At 37.2% G+C, this 12,995-nt stretch overlaps 1 long non-coding RNA gene across 1 annotated transcript; it reads right to left on the reverse strand.

Moving 5' to 3' along the window:
• Nucleotides 1-624: 624 nt before the first annotated feature.
• Nucleotides 625-12,971, reverse strand: LOC138695246 (uncharacterized). Its single transcript, XR_011331094.1, has 4 exons — nucleotides 12,436-12,971; nucleotides 11,779-11,860; nucleotides 6,096-6,460; nucleotides 625-721 (listed from the first exon to the last, which is right to left on the reverse strand). It is a non-coding gene; the product is annotated as an uncharacterized lncRNA (long non-coding RNA).
• Between the last annotated feature and the right edge of the window lie 24 nt (nucleotides 12,972-12,995).

A 12,995-nucleotide genomic window follows, 5' to 3' on the forward strand; every position in this document is an offset into this window, starting at 1 on the left:
ATATGCATACAATGAATTTTGAAAATTATACCACTTGGAATACTTTTGTCTGCATTGTTGTTGCCACCAACATCACAATTATTAGCATTATTTACATCCCTTCCAGCCCACACAGTTCTCCTGTCCACCCTCTGTATAAAATCTCATAGAGAAACTATCTTTCTCTATTTTTCCTATTCCCTAGGGATAGCAAAAACTGATACTAGAATTGCAACAAGTGGAAGCGAATTCTATTATATTGTAATTTTCATTTATACTTGTCACTTTATTACATATGATATAAAACGTAATAAAGTCTGTGATCTTCCTTGAAGCAGACTGCCATTGTGGGTTTTTTTATTTCAAATACAAACCCATTAATATTTTGCTACAATGTTTCCTGTGCATCATTCCCAGATGTATTAACTTGTAGATATTGAATGCGACTAAAACCCGAACAAAACTGCAGCACACCAGCACGTGACATCAGGGATTAAAATGTGTTTATGTTAAAATCCACAAGAAGACGTTTACAGCTTCACAATACTTTCTCTGTTCTTTGTGTAATGGAAAAGTAAAAGCAGTTTACTTTTAAATAACAGTCATGTATGTCAAGTGATCTTAATATTTCAACAAGACACTTGCCTGTGTTGCTGTATTTGTGAAGACCTCCATTCCAAATCCACCCAGTTGACACCAGCTGCACATCCCCTTCCTCCTAGGCACGATCATTTTCTGCTGGCTGCAACAATAAACATTTTCCATCACACCAGAGACAAAACAATGTATATTACTGCACTACACTGAAACAGTCGACAACTGCATAGCTTTACTTTATCTACGAGTCTGCTGCCCTGACTCACTCAGCCCAGAGGAGAATACAAGGAGAACAAGGGGAATACAGTGAGTACAAGAGGAATGCAGAGAGAATAAGGGGAATACAGTGAGAACAAGGGGAATACAGTGAGAACAAGGGGAATACAATGAGAACAAGGGGAATACAGTGAGAACAAGGGGAATACAGTGAGAACAAGGGGAATACAATGAGAACAAGGGGAATACAGTGAGAACAAGGGGAATACAATGAGAATAAGGGGAATACAATGAGAACAAGGGGAATACAGTGAGAACAAGGGGAATACAGTGAGAACAAGGGGAATACAGTGAGAACAAGGGGAATACAGTGAGAACAAGGGGAATACAGTGGGAACAAGGGGAATACAGTGAGAACAAGGGGAATACAATGAGAACAAGGGGAATACGATGAGAACAAGGGGAATACAGTGAGAACAAGGGGAATACAATGAGAACAAGGGGAATACAATGAGAACAAGGGGAATACAGTGAGAACAAGGGGAATACAGTGAGAACAAGGGGAATACAGTGAGAACAAGGGGAATACAGGGAGAACAAGGGGAATACAATGAGAACAAGGGGAATACAGTGAGAACAAGGGGAATACAGTGAGAACAAGGGGAATACAATGAGAACAAGGGGAATACAGTGAGAACAAGGGGAATACAGTGAGAACAAGGGGAATACAATGAGAACAAGGGGAATACAGTGAGAACAAGGGGAATACAGGGAGAACAAGGGGAATACAAGGAGAACAAGGGGAATACAGTGAGTACAAGAGGAATGCAGAGAGAATAAGGGGAATACAGTGAGAACAAGGGGAATACAGTGAGAACAAGGGGAATACAATGAGAACAAGGGGAATACAGTGAGAACAAGGGGAATACAGTGAGAACAAGGGGAATACAATGAGAACAAGGGGAATACAGTGAGAACAAGGGGAATACAGGGAGAACAAGGGGAATACAATGAGAACAAGGGGAATACAGTGAGAACAAGGGGAATACAATGAGAACAAGAGGAATACAGGGAGAATAAGGGGAATACAGTGAGAACAAGGGGAATACAGTGAGTACAAGAGGAATGCAGAGAGAATAAGGGGAATACAGTGAGAACAAGGGGAATACAGTGAGAACAAGGGGAATACAATGAGAACAAGGGGAATACAGTGAGAACAAGGGGAATACAGTGAGAACAAGGGGAATACAATGAGAACAAGGGGAATACAGTGAGAACAAGGGGAATACAGGGAGAACAAGGGGAATACAATGAGAACAAGGGGAATACAGTGAGAACAAGGGGAATACAGTGAGAATAAGGGGAATACAGTGAGAACAAGGGGAATACAATGAGAACAAGGGGAATACAGTGAGAACAAGGGGAATACAGTGAGAACAAGGGGAATACAGTGAGAACAAGGGGAATACAGTGGGAACAAGGGGAATACAGTGAGAACAAGGGGAATACAATGAGAACAAGGGGAATACAATGAGAACAAGGGGAATACGATGAGAACAAGGGGAATACGATGAGAACAAGGGGAATACAGTGAGAACAAGGGGAATACAATGAGAACAAGTGGAATACAATGAGAACAAGGGGAATACAATGAGAACAAGGGGAATACAGTGAGAACAAGGGGAATACAGTGAGAACAAGGGGAATACAATGAGAACAAGGGGAATACAGTGAGAACAAGGGGAATACAGGGAGAACAAGGGGAATACAATGAGAACAAGAGGAATACAGGGAGAACAAGGGGAATACAGGGAGAACAAGGGGAATACGGTGAGTACAAGGGGAATACAATGAGAATAAGGGGAATACAGTGAGAACAAGGGGAATACAATGAGAACAAGAGGAATACAGGGAGAATAAGAGGAATACGGTGAGTACAAGGGGAATACAGTGAGAACAAGGGGAATACAATGAGAACAAGGGGAATACAGTGAGAACAAGGGGAATACAGTGAGAACAAGGGGAATACAATGAGAATAAGGGGAATACAGTGAGAACAAGGGCAATACAGTGAGAACAAGGGGAATACAGTGAGAATAAGGGGAATACAGTGAGAACAAGGGGAATACAGTGAGAACAAGGGGAATACAATGAGAATAAGGGGAATACAATGAGAACAAGGGGAATACAGTGAGAACAAGGGGAATACAATGAGAACAAGGGGAATACAGTGAGAACAAGGGGAATACAATGAGAACAAGGGGAATACAATGAGAACAAGGGGAAAACAATGAGAACAAGGGGAATACAGTGAGAACAAGGGGAATACAGTGAGAACAAGGGGAATACAGTGAGAACAAGGGGAATACAATGAGAACAAGGGGAATACAATGAGAATAAGGGGAATACAGTGAGAACAAGGGGAATACAGTGAGAACAAGGGGAATACAATGAGAACAAGGGGAATACAATGAGAACAAGGGGAATACAATGAGAACAAGGGGAATACAGTGAGAACAAGGGGAATACAGTGAGAACAAGGGGAATACAATGAGAACAAGGGGAATACAGTGAGAACAAGGGGAATACAATGAGAACAAGGGGAATACAGTGAGAACAAGGGGAATACAATGAGAACAAGGGGAATACAGTGAGAACAAGGGGAATACAATGAGAACAAGAGGAATACAGTGAGAACAAGGGGAATACAGTGAGAACAAGGGGAATACAGTGAGAACAAGGGGAATACAGTGAGAACAAGGGGAATACAGTGAGAACAAGGGGAATACAATGAGAACAAGAGGAATACAGGGAGAACAAGGGGAATACGGTGAGTACAAGGGGAATACAGTGAGAACAAGGGGAATACAATGAGAATGAGGGAATACAAGGAGTACAAGTGAAATATAAGGAGAATGAGTACACGAAGGACGAGGGGAATACAAGTATAACTTCGTGAACACATAGCCTAAGTACAGTGCAATGCTAGGACAACGAAAGGAATACAAGGAGAACAAGGGGAATGCATTCAAGAGGAATACAAAGAGATCAAGGGGAATTAAAAGATAAGGGTGGGAAGATAAAGAGAATGATGACAATGCAAGAACAAATGGAATACAACGAGAATAAGGAATGACGATAAGGACAAGGGGGGACGCAAAAAGAGTAAGAGGAATACAGGGAGTAAAGGTGAAACCGAGGAGATCAGGGGGATACAAGTAGAACAAGAGAGACAGAGCATGCAAAGAGAGCATGTGGAATACAATTAGAACAAGGGGAAGACGTGGAGATCAAGGGGAATAGGAGCAGAACAAGAGGAAGACGAGGAGAACATGGAGACGAGGAGAACGAGTCTTTATGCATAAGGTAGGTTAAGTTTTATTTTTTAATTTAGTTTTTCACCTAACACTCAAAAATGAGTATTCTGACCCACTAAGTCTCCTTAAAAAAAAACTATCGCGCAGAAATGCGTTCTTGGCAACTCTGAATTCCTCTCGATGTACTTGTTATAAAGTCTTTGACAAGAATCCGGTCTCCGACAAAAGTTAATTTCCGCCCAAAACTAGGCAAGAGTTTAGTCTTTCTTTCCCCAACATTTGTGCTGCAATACCTCCCGCTGGCATGAACCTGCAGGGGCGCAGACAATAACATGGAGTAAGGGTCCTCAATCTCTATCCATGGCACAAAAGGTTCTCCTCAACTCTCAAAGGTTTAGCCTGGAACATCCCTGAAATTTCTGAAAATCTATCAAAATCGAGCTTCTGGAAAGAATTTCTCTCAATGAATGTCGAAATAGTAGTATTTGTGACGGATCCGGTCCTATTAGCCCTATGTCGCAATGAAGCCTACAGACGTGGACAAATTATTAGACTAAATTAATTATATGTGCAACGAAGCTGTATTTATCGGCAGAAATAATGAACAAAAATGAATTTTGTGCCGAAATAATGAACAGAAAATTTAGTCTTATAGTTATTAATATTTTGTGAACATTCCCTTATTCTTTATTAACACGTTGATTTTTGTCAGGGATGCTGGAACCAAAGTTTGACACTTTCTTTGAATATCAGCATCATTTAGCCAGATATCAGACAGTGCTTAAATGAGTCCATGTTTTGTTGTAAGCCTCTTTTTGTTCAGTTTCTTCTTCACTATAAATCACAGATTTTCAATTTCGTTCATGTCCGGTCTTCTTGCAGGCCATGGGAGAATATCTTCTGCAGTACCGTAAAGTGGGGTGACTTTGAACGCTGAGGTGACTTTGAACAGTAATTTAGCGCCTTTCTAAATTAAATGCTGTACCCAATTGCGAAAAAACTGAACTAATTTATTGACAAATTAAACAGTTTTTTCGCAATTGGCTACAGCATTTAATTTAGAAAGGCGCTAAATTACTGTTCAAAGTCACCTCAGCGTTCAAAGTCATCCCACTTTACGGTATATAATTAAAACACCAGTAGTACCACCATAGCCAGTAAAAAAAATATACTTAACCATTGGAAAAATATACTAGAAAATGTAAACAATCATATTTACAACAATAGAGACTCTCCGAATTATACTGATAGTTGATATGACGAATTATATTATATTTCCAAGAAAACGTTTTAGTCTAATAATTTGTCCACGGCTGTATAGTGCGATTGTGGCCAGTGACATTTAATTGGACTTGGTAATAATTGCCCTCCCACCCCGCCCGAGTTTAAGATAAAAAAGAATTGAAGTACGGTACTAATTCTTACTGGGGAAGAAAATATGAGAACTTTACTTTCGATAAAAAAATATTGCACTTAAAAAAAAAGCTTAGAAAACAAGTGACGAGCTAGTTGATGGCTTTGCTTAAATGATACAAAGACACTACTCTTTGCCACATTAGTGCTCGTTTCCTCATTTTAAATAATTCAATAATAATTATTAGTTAATTAAATACTCAGAACATTGGCTACTTATCAGTTTGTTTTCTAATAGGTCAGTAAACTTTTGATGTTATTAACACTTTTATCAGAAATGTGGATAATAAAATATATATGAAAGGGGTGAGAATGAAACAGTTCAAAGCAACACTTTTAACAGAAAGAGTGTTTTGTGCGAATTCATTTCTTACACATATGGGAAAGCTACTAGTAAAATATTATAAAATTTACTCAAGAAATAAACAGGAATACAGCAAAGAAATAATGATACCGCACCTAACAGCATTGGACTATAAACCTTCAATCCGCTCTCTTGTAAAATTTAGTCTTTATGACATAGGTCTGTATCATTCTCACCCCTTCAAATGTTTGAAGGCCCCCGAGTCTTACCCGTGCATCCACGAGAGAGTGGGCAACACCAGCAGCATCCTTGCGTTGACTAGTCACCCAGGCACAGCACCAACTATGGGCTGGTCACCAAGATCGAAAACTCTCCAGGCTTGCTGCACCACGGGGGCCCAGGGGTCAGGTGGTGCTGAGTACACAAAATGGCTGCCAGGTGCAGTCACGTCGTCTGCTTCAGAAATCGCTGGCAGTCAGGCAGCAAATTGCAGAACATTCCAGACACAGCGATGCAAACTGCACCACTGTCAGGAAATGAGAAGGACTGGTCCTCACCGCTGTACTTGTGTCTTTGTACAGCAAGCCTGCATCTATCAGCCCCATACACCAAGTCCGTGGATGCTGGAGTCGCTCTGTGGAGGTTTAGACATCAATGAATACAGATAGCATTTTTTCAATAAAGCCAAATGTTTTAAAATTTGTGAGCCACTTGTAACAAGTAGGGTTTGGATATTGACTAGATATATGCAAGCTAATATGTCCTAAATAGCTTAAAACGCTCCTGAAAGAGTAAAATATGCCCGCATTTGTATATTAAAAAAAAAAAAAGAGGAAAGAAATATTCGCGGACCTAAAAGAAAACGCACTTGAAAATATTTATATATTGCCACGATGAAACTTACATTATTCGAAAAGTAAACTAGTTTCGTTGAAGTCGTTTCCTGTATTACTTCCTACTGTAATAAGTCAGGGCAAATACCGCCTCATATGATTTCAAGAAATATGAGATAATCGGATAGAGTAGACATACTCAAGAGGGCTATCTAGCCCTCTTGCCTATTCTGGAACATGTTATATAAAAACATTCTCAATTCTCCAAGTTATTTTTAGACATGAAAAAATACAATGTTTTTAGGTTAGTTAATACTTCCAGGCGATTTGTTTTATCCTACCGATGCCTGGCTAGTTGTGGGATTGTCTATCGTCCAGGCTTATCATGACAGGTAATCAAATAATATAAAGTGTACCCAAAAACAATCACATTTTTGCATTATTTATTTCTCTAATGACATAGAACATTAAAAAGTCATCAATTGTCCATCTGATTCATCATCTTGATCAGGGTTGCCACATTTTAGATCTACCAAAGAGGGACATCCTTTTTTCATCATAATATATAGTACTTACGTTTTATTTTAAAGAACGAATGGTATGAATATGGACAGAGTTGACATTTTCATCACTTACTTACTTACAAATGGCTTTTAAGGAACCCGAAGGTTCATTGCCGCCCTCACATAAGCCCGTCATCGGTCAATATCCTGTGCAAGATTAATCCAGTCTCTATCATCATATCCCACTTCCCTCAAATCCATTTTATATTATCCTCCCATATACGTCTCGGCCTCCCTAAAGGTCTTTTTCCCTCCTGTCTCCCAACTAACAATCTATATGCATTTCTGAATTCGCCCATACGTGCTACATGCCCTGCCCATCTCAAACGTCTGGATTTTAAGTTCCTAATTATATCAGGTGAAGAATACAATGTGTGCAGTTCTGTGTTGTGTAACTTTCTCCATTCTCCTGTAACTTCATCCCGCTTAGCCCCAAATATTTTCCTAAGCACCTTATTCTCAAACACCCTTAACCAATGTTCCTCTCTCAGAGTGAGAGTCCAAGTCTCATAACCATACAGAACAACCGGTAATATAACTGTTTTATAAATTCTAACTTTCAGATTTTTGGACAGCAGATTGGATGATAAGAGCTTCTCAACCGATTGATAACACGCATTTCCCATATTTAGTCTGCGTTTAATTTCCTCCCAAGTGTCATTTATATTTGTTACTGTTGCTCCAAGATATTTGAATTTTTCCACCGCTTCGACATTTTCATCACTACAAAAAATAAATAAATAAATAAAAAACGAAATAAAAACTATTCCTTTACATACAATTGAAGAAACTAATGATTCTGAAAATTTTAATTTAAAAAACATATTGTAGATACTGTACATGTTTCCAATACAAAATAATATTTATCTGGCTGCAAGTTGCACCACGTTTCTCTAACGTCTTTCTGAAGGACTTGTGGCATTAATATGTTATGCCAAATTATTAACTTAATGACTTCATAGTAGTTCTGTCTCATAGATTTCCCCAGCTGTTTTTTATTAATTCTAAAGCACAAATTCCAAAAGATGGCACCAGATGTGACAAAATATTTAAATTTCAATGTTTATTAATTGATAACAATAACATAACATTTACTGAAACTTGAATTCATATTTATTTTATGACATTACTGCTCGAAACCCATAATTTAACATGCCGTGCAGTATACATTTTCAGAGCTTTCTACATACAGTATTTATTACTGGACTTTAGCATTTTCAACAAGCTTTTTACCAATCTCTTTGTCATGCATTTGGGATGAATGTCTCTATAAATGTTTAGAAATATCATATTCACCATTGAATTAGCTGTTACAAACCTTACACTTGTCAAAATATTCGTTTTTTCCAATATAAAAACCTACATTGTTAAGAAAATTAATTTAAATTTGTTGTAATTATCTAGACCTAGGACAAAATAGTTACTAGGTAACGATACAATTATACAAGTAACATTAATTTTCTAAAGGAGGGACTTTTTGCATCCCGCCTTGAATCGAAGCGGGACTCGGCATTTTTATATGAAAATTGGGACATGTCCCGCCAAATCGGGACATCTGGCAACCCTGATCTTGATCCTGGTTTCCCAGTATTTTCCGGTCATTTTTACATTATTAAATTCATTATCTTGTACTGTAATACGTTCGAAATTCATACACAGTCTATATTTTTATTCTCATAAGTATGGTAGACTGCAATGAAACAAAATAACAAAGTAGTGTTATCTTCATTATCAAGCTAAAAAGGCTTTTATAACCCTTAAATTGATAAATTATCCTATAGGATACAACAGGTTAATAGGATATATGCTATAATTTTAATAACAATAGAAAAAAGAAATTGGTAGGAAAATTAAAATTTCACAATACTGTAATATTGTACAACATATAAAATATGACATTGCGATAGTTGTTTTCTTTACAGTCCGACAAGATTTAATAAACTAGTGTGAGAAATGAAGTTTTGCTAATTTAAGGGATAAACATTATGCCGTTCACTTCTAAACTATCACGAAAGAATTTCAATAAATTCACATTTAAAAATTACTGAAATTAAAGAAACATAAGAAACAAAATAATTTAAATTGTTAATAAAAATTGATATTTCCTTAACTAATGTAGAAATTATTTTAGAAAAAATATAATTTTTTGTATAAAATATTATCTTGTAATAAAAAAATAAGTTACTTCTAAAAATATCTATCTACACTAAATAAATTTTACAAGAAAATGAGTTCATCCAAAGGGCTGGACTCAGGAAGGATACCCAAAACGCTCATTGCATTTCAGCGTTGAATTGCAATACTTAAACGTTGACGCAAATAAGTAGTGCAACGACGATCACCGGTAATGGAGATCACAATTTGGCCGATTTGAGATACCAAAACTTTAGCGTCATAACTCCAAGGACCGAAGGTCTCCACAGCAAAGGGGACAAAGATATAATTGTCTAAAAGATGAGCATACTTATGAGCATACTTATTGGCTTTTTTTTTTCACGGATAATTCAGCAGCAGATGCTGAAATGTTCTGTCACATTATGAAGAAAACGTCACATTGGGGTCCACGATCCTCGGTTCGAAGACGAAGAGATCGAGTCTTTGGTGTACAGCAACGAAAATTAGTCTATTTGAAATCCCACGATATGGAAATCGTCGTCAATAAAGCTCCCTTGCCAGGATTGTAGATTCTCTTGCTGTTCCGTACATTAAACGAATATTGCCTAATTCAGCGTCAGTGAATTCTTCCATTACGTCAAATGAATTTCTTGTAAGATTAATAATCCTCAACAGGGCGTGTATGCTGGATTACATGTACTCGAAAGACGTGCTGTTGTGACGGGCATTCTACAGTTCGATCAGACCGTAAAATACGCGACATTTATGGGAAAAAACTGTTAGAGCAAGGGGAAAAGTAAATAGGGCGTTGTTTTACATGCATTTTTCTCAAACAAATACCCAAATATTTGCACGTAGACCTCTAACATCCTGTATATTCGTATCCGAAAATTCGGTTTCAGTTATCTGCAGTTCACCACGGCCCAAAAAAATTAAATGGAGAATTGATAATTTCCTAGTACCCGGTACTCGTTACATAGGTCGTTTTTATGTTTAACATTTAGTATAACTCCTACCTCCACCCCTAAGAGCGCCAGTTCTTATATACACGTCAGTCAAGGCCTTCTGACAAAAGCAATTGACAATAGATATCTCAGTCGTGACAACCTCATAAAATATCCCATCAATTGAATAATCGATCTTGCTACGTACAACATAATTATATTACATTATTACCCATTTCAGCGAGTACTGACGACTACTGGAAAATACGACAATTTGGTCCAGGGAGCATTCTCTTTTGGCACAAGGATGATTTATGTAACATGCTTCTAAATTATTAGTCTTTTAAATACCAGCACATTCTTTAATAAATCACTGAAAAAGAAATGTGAATATAGGAAATGGAGTGAGTATGAAATTATTATTTTTTGGCGCATCATTTTTACGTAAATAACGACAAATAAAAAGGGATTATTAGCAAGACGTACACTGCGTTTGTCAAATGCGCATCACCATGCTTTCCAAAAGGCACTTTTCAGTGCCCGATACCCCAACTTATATTTTATGTGTTCTTTCTTGCTTTAGGGGGCTCCACCCCCTAAAACCCCTCTTGGGGACTTGGACCCCAAACCTTCATGCAATTAATTTATAGTAATTAACCGGTCCATCACATTTGAGTTGAAGGTACGAGTTACATTTTATGTGTTCTTTCTTCTCCCTAAAAACCCCTGTTGGGGACTTAGTCCCCAAACCCTCATGCAATTAATTTATAGTAGCCTAATAAACCGGTCCATCACCTTTGGGTTGAAGGTACGAGTTATATTTTATGATGTGTTCTTTCTTGCTTTAGGGGGCTCCGCCCCTAAAACCCCTGTTGGGGACTTGGCCCCCAAACCTTCATGCAATTAATTTATAGTAATTAACCGGTCCATAACATCTGAGTTGAAGGTACGAGTTACATTTTACAATGTGTTCTTTCTGTGTAACCGATCCGTCATCACAAAAATAGTATTATCACATCATACGTTACCATGACAATCACATTAGTTAGGCCAAAACTGACATAAGTAACGAGTACCGGGTACTAGGAAAATACCGGAGAATTAAAAAAATAAACTAATCAAATTGCGCAACATTCTGAATAACATGAATACTTTCATTGTCCTATCGGTCTTAGAGGTTTACATTAAAACGCCAAAATCCCGTTTATGATAGAAAGAGATAGTGAGAGAACAAATACAATGTATTACATGATTTATCAAACCAGAGTATGCCATTCGAATTATATTTTTACGGCCTAAATTGATTTAATAACAATTTTGAAATGAAGGGTTTATTCATTAGGGCCTCAAAATCTTATATACGTAAGTATTTTCAAAACCTAATTGCAACACTGCTATTAATGGAGTCTTTCGATTTCCTGGTTTTACAGCCAGATAGTCATCTAGAACAAACGGCGTACTCTGTGAAATGTTTGACTTCATAAAAAATACGCTCACCTCGTATCAACGAAGAAACCAGAACTTTCTAATATTTGTGTTGTGGAACGACTGCAACATTCTCTTCTCTTCCACAGACTTCCTGCATAAAAAAGATGCATCATTAGCAAGATTAAGACAAATATGTTACTTAAAGATAAATAGATATGTAATCCCCCAGCCCTAGAACAAAAACGTTAATATTTTCAATCCTTTTAATGTAAACTCGATTAGTAGATATTCCAGATTGTTCAGTTGCATTGGCTATACCGGAAAAGTAAAGTATTCATAGACGCCATTTCACTTAGGCCTAATCTTCAAACACATTTTCAACACGAAAATTAATATTATATTTAGCGTTCATATCGGATTTCATATGAAACTAAATTATATGTTAATTTTAGAGTATTCTTAAACATTTAACGTAATTCCAGATCGAAATTTAGGTCTATTATATCATTCAACTTCCAAGAAAAGTAAACTTTCAATTCACTCGTTCTGAAGCCTCAAATGTAAAATATGCTTCCGTGTTTTATCACATTTACCTAGTTATAAATCAGGACTTTACCATACTTTAAATAAATTTCTTACTTTAGACGTAACAATGTCTCCGATAGATTTGCAAATAAATTTAACATACATGACTTGCAGAGAAATAAATCTCTAATTGTAACTCACCGCATCAAACCCAGGATCGAACCGCACACTTCTAGCATCGCCGTTCATCTAAACAGAGCTCACGTAATCCAACCACCACCGGCAGAGGGCAGTTTTCCGTTGGGTTTAGTTCAGCCAATGAGAATGGAGAAAGAAATGACGTCTGAACATTTTTCTAAATCTTGTTTACTAATTGTAAGAAGTACAGTTTTAGACAAAAATAAACACATTTTCGTATAATACAAAGCGAGAAATACGTTCCAGTTCTATACTTATTTATTGTAATTAGTGTTTAATACTTGTATTCAATTGTCTTTCACATCCCAGTCATAAATAAGCTGTTGTAATACAACATTAAACTATAATCTACCTCAATCAAAATTTCCACATTTGACTCCCATTCGTGGGACATAGAGACTTCCCAGCCCCATCAACTACCTGGACAGAAACAAGACAAATACGCAAATCCTCCCCTCTAGTCATGCAATGGAGAAGGAATGAAATGCGTAATTATTGTGTCGACATTCGACATAGCATTACATTACTGTATTTCATCCTTGGTTCTTTTTACTAATGCGTAT

The sequence above is a fragment of the Periplaneta americana genome, chromosome 2, assembly GCF_040183065.1.
Source record: "Periplaneta americana isolate PAMFEO1 chromosome 2, P.americana_PAMFEO1_priV1, whole genome shotgun sequence".
Taxonomy (NCBI): domain Eukaryota; kingdom Metazoa; phylum Arthropoda; class Insecta; order Blattodea; family Blattidae; genus Periplaneta; species Periplaneta americana.